Source organism: Anoplolepis gracilipes, chromosome 3 (assembly GCF_047496725.1).
Source record: "Anoplolepis gracilipes chromosome 3, ASM4749672v1, whole genome shotgun sequence".
NCBI lineage: Eukaryota > Metazoa > Arthropoda > Insecta > Hymenoptera > Formicidae > Anoplolepis > Anoplolepis gracilipes.
In genome coordinates this window covers 16,556,463-16,571,691 of record NC_132972.1, presented here as the reverse complement: position 1 = coordinate 16,571,691, position 15,229 = coordinate 16,556,463, and the positions used below count along the sequence as shown (strand labels likewise).

General features: G+C 33.2%; 1 long non-coding RNA gene across 1 annotated transcript; it reads right to left on the bottom strand.

Annotated features, from left to right (window-relative positions):
- Nucleotides 1-7,390: 7,390 nt before the first annotated feature.
- LOC140663960 (uncharacterized) lies at nt 7,391-10,599 on the bottom strand. The gene is made up of 2 exons (XR_012046364.1): nt 10,276-10,599; nt 7,391-10,169 (listed from the first exon to the last, which is right to left on the bottom strand). It is a non-coding gene; the product is annotated as an uncharacterized lncRNA (long non-coding RNA).
- Between the last annotated feature and the right edge of the window lie 4,630 nt (nt 10,600-15,229).

Below are 15,229 nucleotides of genomic sequence, written 5' to 3'. Positions count from 1 at the left end.
GATATGCCTATTGTAGATATCTTTCAATCGTCTTTATAGCTTCTTTTTAGTCATTTCTAATGTTTTTTTTTGACGTCTTAATTATATGTTATTTTTATAGGTTACATTTCATATTTTGTATCTCTTATTGGGATTATACCAGAAATTAAATTGATAAAAAAAATATACTTTACATTTCATATTTAGTTGTACCTGTTATTCTTTGTAGTCTTTATATATTACATGTTATGAAAATTTGAATACGAGTTATAGTTTGAGCACGCCACGTAACGGCAAACAAAGGAACGCGTATATTATAAAATAGATCTTTTTTGTCTTGTCGAAAAGATGATCAAAAAGACATCTTTTCGTCGACTAAAATTAATTATAACTTTTAAAAGACATCTTTTAGACATCTTTCAAAAGATGAATTTTTTGTGGGCAGAAAGATATCCTTTTAGACATTTTTAGTCTTGTCAGAAAAATGACTTAAAAAAGACATCCTCTCGTCATCTTTTAGTATTATGTGCTGTCTGGGGTATTATCGCACACAATTTCACAATGATAAGTAATTATAAAAGTAAAATAATAAATAGTAAGAACTATTATTTTATCATTATGTACATTCAACAACAATAATAATATCTTTTCCTAAATAATTATGTTACTTTTATATAATTGCTTTTGTGTTATTATAAAATTGTTGTGTGTAATAAACCTTTATATGTATGCATTCAGTGCACTAGTGCATCCAATCGAATTCGCTATAATTGAATATATATATGTACAATAGCGGGTAAGGCATATTTTAAGTGCCTACCTAAAATATCTTGGAAAACATACACATTATTCGACAAATATATGTGATAAAAGTTAATAGTTTCATTTTAAGTGAATATATTTATTAGGCATTTAAAATGAGTCACCAGATATAAAAAAAAAATGATCAGCTTAATAAAGATTCTAAAAATAAAAGTTGACAAAAAATAAAATATTAAAATAAAATATATTTTATTTTTTAATATAAATATAAAATAAAGTTGAAAAATAAATAAATAAGTAAATTAAATAAATATATATATATATATATATATGTATATATATATGTGTGTGTGTGTGTGTATCACAATTAGAAATATCCTCAGGTAATCCTTAGGTAAATTTAGTTTCAATTAGAGTACATATTTAAAATAATTCCGATCAAATAAGGATATTCTACGGAGATCTTATGCTATATGAGATTAGATATCCACAAAATGTCCAATACTGGACATACTATGGATATCTAAATATTGTCCAGTGATTTATGTCTCAAATTGGATATACTATGGATGTTCAATTTATGACCATGGACATATGGATGTAAAATGGATATAAAATGAACATCCACAGGACATTCTGCGCTATGTGGGTAGTCATATATAAGATACACTCCTTTAGGAATATAGTCATAAGATATAAATATAAATATAATAATACTTATTCTTTAAGAACATAAATATACTGTAAAGTTAAAAAAATATTAATAATAGTTATAATTATATATGTTAGATAAAGCTCGTTAAATTTATAATAAATCTTACAGACAACTTCATTAAAGTAAATTGTATAGATCAAACGCTTTTTACCATAGACATTTGTATATATGTCTATACTTTTTACATACCCTTAAACAATACAATTTTATTAAATAAATGACGTTTGCTTTTAGATTTATCTATAGAATTTAATGTTATATAATGTAATCTGATTTTGATATAGTTTTGAGCAATGGCCCAAATTAAATGTACAATATGATTTTCTAAAGGAGACTGATTAAATGTATGCTCTCGTAATGAATGAAATAAATTAGTATCAAGGAACGATTTCATCACATCATTAGTAATATATGTTTCATAAATCTTTTTAGTTATAAATCCATTTGTGCTTACATGAATTGCATGTCTTATTCTTTCGTATTTATTACAAATTATAATAACGTCTTTTGATGGTTGTATTAATGCTCCTTGTCTAATATTTTTTACAGAAATCAAATTATTATTATTAGTGACCTTTTATCATGATATTATTTATTATTAAAAAAAGGACATTTTAACGTAAAATATAATAAATTCGATGACTGTTTTTATTAAACATATATAGCTGTGTAATACTAGCAATTAGAGATATTAGAATATGAGCTCCTGCCCACTGGACGCGGAAATACTTGCCGCACGGCAAAAAATAACGCGATAGCCAATAAATTCATCAGTTATAATAAATTAATTGACTACCGCGTTCTCTTTTGTCGCGCGGCCAGCATTTCCGCGTCCGGTGGACAGGAGTTCTATTTCGTATTAAACGCCATTATGCACGCGCATCATTCCATCCAATAGAAAGTGCTCACAGTTTACCTCGTCGCTCTCCCCGAAAAGGCTTCACCCTCGCGAACTCACGCTCCATCTCTATCTTCCGAAATCTATGATTCACTATCCTTCTCTGTCTTACCTAACCTAATCCTAACCTCTTTTAACCCGCTGACCGCTAATGTTTGTAATAGTAGTTTTTTCATTAAATACACAAATATTATATATTTTAGGTTTTTATAATGCTTGTGATAACAGTTTGTTTTCTCATGAAAATAAAGCAATTTATTATTTCATGTTTTATGTGTTTATTTTTTTTATTTTTATTTTATTTTGTTAATTTTTATGCAATTAATAAGGATTAAATTTAATTAAGGATTTTATTTAATTACTAAAAATTAAATATAAACAGTTTTTTATTATATATATTCAAAATAATAATTTTGATGTTTAACATAAAAAGATTATATAATATTTAATTCTAAAACGTTTATTTTTTATTTATGTTACTAAAATATGTTTATGCTAATAGTAAGATTAATATGATTCAAATATGAGCGGGAATTGCCCAGATATAAAGGACCAATCAAAAGTTATCATAAGGCGAGACTCTTATTCACAGACTTCTATATAATACTAGACTGCTAACTCCTTATGTATAAGGCAGCTCTAATTTTATGTACAAACAAGTATGTATGACATCCCTTTCTGCGCATGCGCTGTGAAGGTGCATGTTGCACGCATGTATATACATACTAAGGGCCACCTGCATCAAACTCCGATTAGCTTAATCGTTGATTAAACTATATCTTTGTCTCTTTTAGATAAGTTCAAGAGAAAGAGAGGAACATATAAGTTAATCGGTGATTAAAGTTAATCAATGTTGGTGCAAGTGGTCCTCCGCAGGGATCGGTCTTAGGACCACTCCTGTGGAACCTAGGGTATGATTGAATCCTTCGGGGGGCCCTTCTCCTGGGACAGAAGCTGGTGTGTTATGCAGATGACACACTGGTCCTGTCCTGGGAGAAAGACTGGAGCAGCACTATCCGTCTCGCTAGAGTGGGTACGAGACACGTGGTCGGCCGCATAAGAAGGATGGGTCTCGAGATGGTCCTGTCAAAAACGGAGGCAATATGGTTCGCCTCCAAAGGCAAAAGGGGACCGCCTCGGAACACAGCTAAAATAGAAATCGAGGATGTCGTGGTCGAGATCGGGACCCAGTTAAAGTACCTGGGCCTCATCCTCGACAGCCGGAGCTTCGAGCCTCACATGGAGAAGCTGGCTCCCCGAATGAGGGCGGTGTCTGCCTGCTTGGGCAGACTCATGCCCAATCTCGGGGGGCCGGGAGACGGGGCTCACCGCCTCTATATGACGGCGGTCCAATCCATAGCTTTATACGGAACCCCCGTGTGACACAATGCGATGGCCAGGCGCAAAAACTGCAGGTCCTCCGGGGTATGCAGAGGCGCCTGGCCATCCGTGTCATTCGGGGGTATCGGACCATCGCCTTCAAGACGGCGTGCCTGGTGGCAGGGGTCATGCCCTGGGTTCTCGCGGCAGGCGCGTATGCCGAGATGTATCGGATATACGTGGCCCGTCGGGAGGACCCGGACCCAGATGTGTCGGGACCCCTGCCACCAAGGATCGTAGCAAGGCTTAGGCTCTAGGTTCGGCGGCGCAAACTTTTGAGAATGGGAAGAGGGCTTGTCCGACGTAAGGACAGGCCTACGCACCGTCGAGGCTATCCGCCCAGTCTTTATGGACTGGGTGGACTGGCAACACGGCGCCCTTGATCAGGACGGTGCAGGTGCTCATTGGACATGGTTGCTTCGGGGAGTATCTGCACCGAATAGGTAGGGAAATGTCGGCCACGTGTCACCACTGTGGCGCCCCGGTGGACATGGCGAAGCACACCCTGGCGGAATGCCAGGCGTGGAGCAATCAACGCCGGGTCCTCCGGGACGCCATAGGGGAAGAGGTCTCCCTAGCTACCATGGTGAAAGCCATGGTGGCCGGGGAGGACCAATGGAAGGTGGCTGCCTCCTTCTGCGGAGACGTCATGTCCCAGAAGGAGGCGGCCGAAAGAGAGAGGGAGGCGGATCCAAATGCCCCTCCCTCTCAGAGAAAGAGGAGGAAGCAAGAATGCGGGCGTATAACACCCGCATTCTCTAACCCCCCTAAGTGTCTCTTCTCCAGGGTCGCGGGGGCACAGGTGCAGAGGACACCTGCGGAAGAGAGTCCTCCCTCCTTCGTCCCCTAACAGGGACGAAGGATGGAAGACCTAGCGAGGGCGGGTCCCGGTCAAATGTGAAAACGACCCGGGGTCCGTCCATAATCACAGCGTGGACCACCGTTGGGTTTTAATGGGTATGCCCGACCATAAATAATTGGTTGGGTGAGTCCCACATACCCTCTGGGAGTCCCCGTTTCCAGAGGAATGCGTAAAGCATTTCCCAACGTAAAAAAAAAAAAAAAAAATGGCCCTAAATATGATAAACAAGCTTATATAAAAGATATAAAATAACTGCACATTTGTATCCCATAATTTAATATTTATATTTCTTACTTTTTTTACTAACACGACATGTGTTCTGACAAGAATTAGAGACCGAAAGCAGGTTAGAAATACATGTGCTGATTATAATGGCGTCGGCACATGTCAGCGCATGCGCAGAAAGGGTCACCTTAGCGCTAATAGTATTTCCCCGAACGCGCTCTTAGTACATAAAATTCGAGGACACTTTATATAAGCAAAATCTAGGGAGTTAGCAGTCTAGTATTATATAGAAGCTGTGTGTACTTAGTATGTATATACATGCGTGCAACACGCGCCTTCACAACGCATGCGCAGAAAGGGATGTCATACATACTTGTTTGTACATAAAATTAGAGCTGCCTTATATGTATATAAGGAGTTAGCAGTCTAGTATTATATAGAAATCTGTGGAAGTACATGTACTGATCATAATGGCGTCGGCATATGTCAGCGCATGCGCAGAAAGGATCACCTTAGCGCTAATAGTATCTCCCGGAACGCGCTCTTAGTACATAAAATTCGAGGACACTTTGGCCGGTATTCATAGCTCGATCTTATATTTAAGGTCGTCTTAAGATCCCGTTCAATCAATGAAGTAACCGCATAGCATCATTTTATTGGTTGAACGAGATCTTAAGATGATCTTAAATATAAAAACGGACTATGAATACCGGCCTTTATATAAGCAAAATCTAGGGAGTTAGCAGTCTGTATTATATAGAAGTCTGTGCTCTTATTAGAGGGTCTCTGCTATATATAACTAGACTGCTAACTTCCTTATATACTAGAGTACGTGGAAGTTAAACATTGATGAGCGGTAGTGAGCGGTAGTGAGCGACAAAAAATTACGCTCTCAAATATGGCGACCGCTCACTGTGAGCGACAGAGAGAGCGCTTGCATACAGTGGGTGCGTTCCGATATTCACTGTAAGTACTAGCAGTACAACTCCGTAAAGTTAGCCGAACCACTTTGATTTTTTTATAATTAAAATTAACTAATCGTTTGGTCATCGTTTGTTCATGATTGGTCATCCAATTAAAACATTTGGTCATTTATCGTTTTTTTTTAATTAAATAATTAAGATTTCGAACTAAAGTTAGCCAAACATTTTTATTTTTCGTCCAATCGAGTTAAACAAGAGCTTATTCGATGCAGAATCGTTAGGTCATCACGAATAAATTCTTTACAACGTTTGGTCATTCATAGTTTATCTGAAAAATGAAAAAAATCATGTGCGGTAAAATGACGACGGGCGACGTATAGTGACATGGACGTGCGCTGCGGTCACGCGCGTTTTAGTAACTTATACAAAATTTTAAATAAATCTTTTTTAATTTTAATAAATCCTTTTGATGTTGCTATGCAAGTTGCAAATCCATGTGGAATCGTATATGCATTGCAAAGTACATGCTTAGATAGAAGTGCATAGGGGGACGGGGCTTCGCCCTGTCCCCATAAAAAAATATAACAAAACTTGAGAGCGTAGAAACTACCAAGGCTGACAGTACTGTGTGGAAGTTTCAATGCTATTTTCCTAAGCAAATGCTATTTGATTGAAGCGCTGTTAGGCAAATGGCTCAATGAATCGTACATCGATGCATTTAGTATTTATTTTGTAAGATTATGAATAAAAAATTATAAATTTAGTGTAAGAGTTCGGACATAGGTTGAATTAAAATTTTACATTGAAACTTCCACACAGTACTGTCAGCCTTGGTAGTTTCTACGCTCTCAAGTTTGGTTATATCTTTCTATGGGGACGGGGCTTCGCCCCGTCCCCCTATGCATTTCCATCTAAGCATGTACTTTGCAATGCATATACGATTCCACATGAGTTTGCAACTTGCATAGCTACATTATTAAAAAGGATTTATTTAAAATTAAAAAAGATTTATTTAAAATTTTGTATAAGTTACTAAAACGGATGCTCGCGTGACCGCAGCGCACGTCCATGTCACTATACGTCGCCCGTCGTCATTTTACCGCACATGATTTTTTTCATTTTTCGGATAAACTGGATGACCAAACGTTGTAAAGAATTTATTCGTGATGACCTAATGATTCTGCATCGAATAAGCTCTTGTTTAACTCGATTGGACGAAAAATAAAAATGTTCGGCTAACTTTAGTTTGAAATTTTAATTATTTAATTAAAAAAAAACGATAAATGACCAAACGTTTTAATTAGATTTCCGATCATCTCCACACGATTTCCAAACGATTAGTTAATTTTAATTATAAAAAAATCAAAGTGGTTCGGCTAACTTTACGGAGCTAAATCGGAACGCATTTTTAACAGTGTTGCCAACTTGGCGGTTTTCCCATTAGATTTAGTGGTTTTGGAAGACTTTCAGTGGCAAATTTATTAGTTTAGTGGTTAGCGGGAAGTTTGATGAGTTTCAGGTAATTTTAGCGGGAAATTGGTGATTTTACTATAGTTTGGTGATTTTACTGAGTATCAATAATTCTTCTCATAAGGCAGAAATGTCAAAAGTGCAAAATTTTTGATTATTTCTGATTAACTAGTCAATTAGAACACAGAAATTTTTTTATTTTTCACATTTTTGCTTAATTTAAAAATTGAATTTTTAAGAATTTAAAATTTTACAGTTTGAATGCGGGTTTGGGATTTAGTTTTAGGGTCTATCCAGGCATAAAAATGACTTACATAAATGCATAAGCATATGTATAAAAAATTTAATTAGTCTATAAGTACAGTCGGACCTCTTATCCTACGACCCTCTTATGCTATGAAACCTCTTATCCTACGACAAAAAATCCTCTCATGCTACAACCGTGAAAGAGGAATTATATCTCCACTCTCAAATTTTTGTCGTAGGATCAGAGGTTTAAGGGGAAGATTCCGGACCGAAAATGTCGTAGGATAAGAGGTCCGACTGTAAATACATAAAAAAGTGGACCGATCAAATTCTTTATATATGCTTATGCATCATCTATATAAGTTTGTTTAAATAGATCCTAAAACTAAATCTCGCATTCAAACAATAAAATTTTAAATTCTGTAACAATAATATTCATTTAAATCAAATCGCCCATATCTCAATACAGAATCTCTCAAAGAAATTGTAATCTCAATTCTAAAAACATATATTAGTAAAAACAAAATTGAACACAAATAAACTTGAAATTATTTAATTTATTAAATAATCAGCCTTCTCCCTCTTTTCTTCTCTTTTTCTCTCTCTTCTTCTCACATTTCTGATAAAATAAAAAACTCAACTTACATATGTATTATAATTTCTTATAAAATAAATCAGTGTTTATATGGAACAAACTAAATAAACGCCCTAAATAAAAACTAAATAAAAATATTTCAAAATTATCTCGTGTGAAATAAGTAAAAATCTTATAAACAAAGTTTTATGAAACTAAATCAAAATTATGTTCATCAAAACAAAAATTGATAATATTGTTGTCATTTTCGTCAGTTACTTGCGAACTTGACTCGGTTGCGTTTTTTGTGTAGGATTCTTTAGAACCAATTTTACGTAATATCTCTTGTGGCAGAACATAGTTATGACAGCATTTATCATTTCTCTTCAGTCCAAACCGAATCGTTAAAATTGCATTTATCATTTTGATTGACATTTTATTTCATACTTTATTTTTCACTAAATTCAATTGACTAAATACCCGTTCAATTTGTGCGTTTGAATATGACAAAACGAGCATTGACAAAGCAAAAGTAGTCAATTCGGCAAATGGATTACTTCCAGATGCGTCTCTATATTTATTTACCTCATCTCAAAATGCAATAGTATCGGTTTTATTAGTCCAATCAATCAAATTGATTTTTGAGAGTTGCGATTCGATGGTGTCGATTTATGTTGAGTCACCTACATACTCTAGTAATGGTTGTATTGGTTCTTTAATCGCCTGCAATACATTACTCACTGATAGTAGCGATATTTTTTTAAGAATCATTACGTTTTCGGGCAATCGTTGTTTGAGCTGCTTAAAAAGGCTAAGTAAAAATGATTTGCATCGTTCGCGAATTACTTGCTCGTCATGAACGTTAATCTTTCCATTCTTTCTGAGTTCCTCAATTTTTTTCTCAAATGAATATCCCAAATACGGTTTAGGATTGAGATAATCCTCGATCGAATTTAACAGAGGATCTACTTTACATGATGGTAATACGAGTTTTCTTGAAATTCCTTGTATAACAATCGTGAGATCATTTAAAAGTTTTACGTGATCATTTTTCTCACTTTGAAATGCCTTGTTCACGACTTGTATCTCAGATAAAATCGGCTTCAAAAATAATAAATATAACATGTTTGTTTCATTGCAATACATGTTATATAGAATTTCTGCAGAATAACACTTTTCAGATAGTCTCGTCATATTAAAATGAGTTTTTAACTCGAGCCATTGATTCAACGTTCTATCTACAGCTGCCTCTATAAATAGCCATCTCGTGTTGGAAACTTGTAGTATTTGCAAAGGACGTACACCACAATTGATAGTCTCGTAAACCTGCGTATATTTTATTTGACACATAGCGGATTTTGAAAACCAATTATAGGTTTCATGAATTAAAAATTCAAGATTTCACGGAAGAGTATCAGTCATGGCATGTGACACGGCGAGCTGCAGTGAGTGGCAGAGACATCTAATTAAAATCAGCGGTGGAACTTCCGCTTTTAATTTTGTATAAACGCCGTTGTTTACGCCGATCATAACTGAAGCATTGTCAGTTCCGATAGCTATTAAGTTTTGTAAATCTAATTTCATCTCCTCGAGAGTTTTCTTTAAAGTGTTAACAATACCCTCGGCATTACATGTTTCCAACTTGGTCAGTGCTAGAAAACTCGAGATCGTTTTTCCTTGTTTTTCACTGTAATATATTATAACAATACCTAATAGTTTGTTAACAGATACGTTCGACTCATCTAATAATAGACTATATTTTCCATTCCCTGAGCAAATCATTCTTAAAGTGAGGATCGAGTACATTTTTAATTATTTCACTACATTTCGTTCTATGCATTTTTATGTTTTTTGCTGCTTCACTGTCCTTAAAAATATATTTGCACATTTTACCTAAATAATCACACAAAGTGATCGCACCATGCGCACAGAGAAAAAGTGCTATTGACCCTTCAATAGCTGATAAAGAGCTCGGCGATTGTTTATAAAAAGACAATTTATGTTGCCGTTGTAAAGAGAATGGCTCTACAGCTTGAGTATGTTTTTTGGTTTTGCTGTGATTTATCAGATCCACATATTTTGCTGCTAAGTCGCATTTACAAAACTTGCAATGGACCTTCATCATTGTCCGCTACCTGTTTTTTTATTAAATATAACAATATATGACAGACTTTATCAAATATTGAATTATATTTAGATCTAGAATGATTATGTATATATATAATTTATTTATGTATTTACCTGAACAATCCAATCCTTCAATTGTATGTTCATGAACCAAACTCTAAATTTTTGAATATATTGCTTATCTTTTGAATCTTTGCTCATCTCGAATAAAAATTAATAAGAAACCTTTTAGCTCGAGTTTTCGACTCAAGGACACAAAAGTTCGTTTCAGCTGAACTGGTTATACTAGCTTAGAGATTATCTTTCTCCTTCTAATGCAGAGAGAAAAAGATAACCTCTGAACTAGTACAGCCAGTTCAGCTAAAAAGAACAGACCTAAGGCTTTAGATCCTATTTTTATGAACTATCTTTTTTCAAAAGGATTCGAGGATGCAGTCGAGTTACTATTAGAAATGAGCAAATCAAATAGCCGAATGAAATCTTAAGATCTTGGAGAGATCCTATTACGATAATTTTAAAGGAGTGTCATTAATAGCTTCCAGAGCGATTAAACTTGCTTCGGTTAAAAAAGTTATAAGAATTAATTACGGATTATAAATCCGGCCAAGGAATTAACTTTTTATCATTAAAAGAAAAAGAAGATGCAGGTTTTTGATGCGGGAGCGTCCCGTTTGATACATCACGATTGACCACAGCCACTTATATCGACCGATGCCTAGGGTCATCAGCAACGATTAACCAATCAGAGAGTCTCATTTTAAACGGCCACTTGGCGATGTGGTCAATAGACTCTCACCCATGTTTTCCATGCATCATTAGTGGTTTTTGGTGGGAAAGAATGCAGAAAAGTTTAGTGGTTTTTAGTGAGATTTAAAATGTCTTTTAGTGAGATAACAACAATCCGAGTTGGCAACACTGATTTTCAGTATAGAACGGTCAGAGCGATATAATAACCTAACCTCTGTGAAAGAGTAAATGCGCTAATAAAAAATGGAAAAATTAATAATTGTATCTAGTATACAAAATGTTATTAAAAATTATTATGAAAGTTCATCATCTTCGGATGATGAGGAAGACATTTTAAATATTATTAAAGTGATGACAGAACGAGGGCCGATGATATTAAGGCCACGTGTTAAAAATTATCTTGAAAGTGTCATAGCTTTTCTTTCAAATGAAGGATTTAAAGAACACTTTAGGTAATTAAAATAATTATTAATTATTAAAATAATTAATAATTGAAGTTATTGATTTTATTATTATATAATTAAAAAGGAAGTAAAAATAAACTTTTCTCTATACAGAATGTCAAGAGACATTTAACTTTGTATTGAATCTAATAAAACCATATTTAAAATAGAAAGAAAATATTTATGCTCAAAGCAGGCTAGGGCGAAATACCATTGATCTGGAAAAACAATTATTAATTACGATATGGATACTTGCAACACCAGATTCTTATTGGTAAATTATAATCTCAATTAAATATTAATACGAGTGTAGTTTTATTATAATATTATATGATTAAAATTATTGCTTATTAGTAATTACTTTTTTCAGATCTATATGTGACCGTTTTGATGTTGGCAATGCAACTGTTTGGAGAGCAGTAAAAAGAGTTGTATGTGCTCTTCTTAAGCTTAGAATGCAATATATTAAATGGCCAATAGAAGAGGAAGCAATGAAATCAGCAGGAATTTTTGAAGAAAAGAAAGGATTTCCGGGAGTTATTGGTGCGATAGATGGGACGCACATAAAAATAGCAGTCCTAAAAGAAAATCAAGAAAGCTATATTAACCGGAAAGGATATCATTCCATTCAATTACAGGTATAATGTATATGATAATTGTCATCTATATAACTCAAATAATGTTATATTTAATATAACTTAAATAATTTTGTTATATTTAATAAAAATATAATTTGCAGGTGGTGTGTAATCATAAGATGGAATTAATTCATTGTTACGTAGGCTATCCTGGTTCTGTACATGATCAAACAGTATTTAATGTATCAAGATTACAAGATTTTTGCAATGATCCTACAAAATTTCCAAATGATACTCACTTAATTGGCGATGCTGCTTATACTATTTCAAAAACTTTGCTTGTACCATATAAAGATAATGGTCAATTAACAGTAAGAAACAAAAATTATAATTATTGTTTATCTTCTACAAGAATGGTTGTAGAACATTGTATTGGTCTTTTAAAAGTTCAATTTAGAATCTTACTTGACAAATTACCGATGAAAAGAATTGATTTAATTCCGAAATATATTATGGCATGTTGTGTCTTACATAATATTTGTATATTGAAGAATGATATGGTCGAAATCCCTTTATTAGTGGAAGATGTAATAGAAAATATTACAGAAAATGTGGATGTAAATAGATTATTACACATAGAAGGAAAAGAAAAACGTGAAAGAATAAAAGATGCTCTTTGTCTAAGATTATAATAATCTCGTGTTTATTTTATAATTGATTTATAATAAACAATAGTTATACATATAAGACATATGCAATATTTCATTATAAATAAATTTGCATTTATATTAAAAGTATTATTTTTATTATATGCTTTATTAAAACATACTCTATTTTAAAGTTGTACATAAACATGTACATGGACTCTTGTAAACATCCTATTTCTATTATAATATAAATTCTGAATATTTCTTTTTAACTAAAATACATGATATTCAAATTTGTTTTAACATCATAATTAATTTAAATTTTTTAGATAATATAGCTTATCTTTCTAAACTTAATTAAAAATCTTGCATATTGAGGAATGATTGAATTCCTCTTAGTAGTGGAAGATCTAACATAAAATAAAAGAAAAAAAACAAAAGAAAGACTTTGTATAAAATATTATGAAAAAATAATTATTTCTTAATAATCTCACTGGTGCTACATTAGCACATATAGTAACACTTATTATATTAAAAAAAAACATAACAGATGAAAATATACTTCTTTGGATAACAGTACCTTTTAATAATAAAAAAAAAAAACAAATAAATAAAACTAAAATATTAGCCTATCAATCACAAAAAATTCTTAAATTAATAAAAATACTGAAATATATTATTACACTGGACTGCAATAATTTTACAAGTTCAAGAGTACAGAAAGGGAAAAAAAACGCAATAGTGTAGTAATCAATATGGCGTTCTACAATGAAAATGATATGATGGAAAATATACAAATAGCAGAGATAACAGAATCTTAGCTCCAAAATTAGCCGAACCACTTTGATTTTTTTATAATTAAAATTAACTAATCGTTTGGAGATGATTGGAAGTCTAATTAAAAAGTTTGGAGGTTCATCGTTTTTTTTTTCAATTAAATAATTAAAATTTCGAAGTAAAGTTAGCCGAACATTTTTATTTTTCATATTCGTCCAATCGAGTTAAACAAAAGTTTATTCGATGCAGAATCGTTAAGGGTCGAGAGGACCCACGGTGGAGACCTCATGCGGAGACTTTGGAACTACAAATTCTTTTCGACGATATTTCGGCTATAAATTAAGAAAGAATCATATTTAACAATGATATTCTTATTCAGGAGGATTTCTCGCAGCTCGCTAAAGAGCGATTTTTTGGAAAAAAGGCTTAAAATAAAATTTCATAAAATTGACATGAATAAGGAATACTGATCGTGAATGAAGTATATAGACCAGGTGCACCGATTGTAATTATTATAAATTTTTTAAAAGCCAAAATGCAAAATCCGGCTCTTTAGCGGGGTAATAAACTTTACAGGAATGTAACAAAAAAAGTTTTATAAAGAAATACAACTTCTTCGAGGCAAAATATTACCGAATAGAATATTGTATCTGTACCTAAAGTGCAAATGCAGCTAATTGTAAGAAATTGAGTTGACAGCACCGCTTGCTAAGGAGGGACAATGAAAGACAATAATGTCGTCTTCGTCTCTCTTAAAATGTAATGATGTTTGTACGTATACAGACATACACCAATGCATTGAATAAGAATTCATTTCTCAATGTTGGTGACAGTGACGCTGGAATTTTCTCGTCGGTCTTGTCGACCTTTAAGTGGTCACGAATAAATTCTTTACAACGTTTGATGGTCCATAGTTTATCCGATAAATGAAAAAAATCATGTGCGGTAAAATGACAACGATGACTCTAAAATTAGCCGGACCAATACATTATTTATTAAGCAATTTTGTTCAAATTGGTCTTACATGATAGAAAATCGTTTGGTGGTGATTGGTAGTCCAATTAAAAAGGTTGGTGGTTAATTATTAGATTATCACGATTCTAAATTCTTTTAAAGCTGATTCACACTTTGGCAGAAAAGCAAAAAGCAGACAAGCAAAAGCCAATCAAAACTCGCGTTGGTAATAAGTTTACTAGATAATAAACTTGGTGTTAATAAACTTACCACTAACGCGAATTTTGATTGGCTTTTGCTTGTCTGCTTTTTGCTTTTCAGCCAAAGTGTGAATCAGCTTTAAAAGGATTTAGAGTCGTGATAATCTAATAATTAACCACCAACCTTTTTAATTGGACTATCAATCACCACCAAACGATTTTCTATCATGTAAGACCAATTTGAACAAAATTGCTTAATAAATAATGTATTGGTCCGGCTAATTTTACAGTCATCATTGTCATTTTACCGCACATGATTTTTTTCATTTATCGGATAAACTATAGACCATCAAACGTTGTAAAGAATTTATTCGTGACCACCTAATGATTCTGCATCGAATAAACTCTTGTTTAACTCGATTGGACGAAAAATAAAAATGTTCGGCTAACTTTACATAAAAATTTTAATTATTTAATTAAAAAAAAACGATTAACCACCAAACGTTTTAATTGGACTACCAATCACCACCAAACGACCACCAAACGATTAGTTTATTTTAATTATAAGAAATCAAAGTGGTTCGACTAATTTTACGGAGCTCTATATACGTGGACGAAACCTTTGAATCTTCGATGTTACGTTACATAATTATCACTAAAACTATTATACAGGATATCTAGAAATAAGTAACTGTATTTCTATTTTAAATATTCAAAAAATT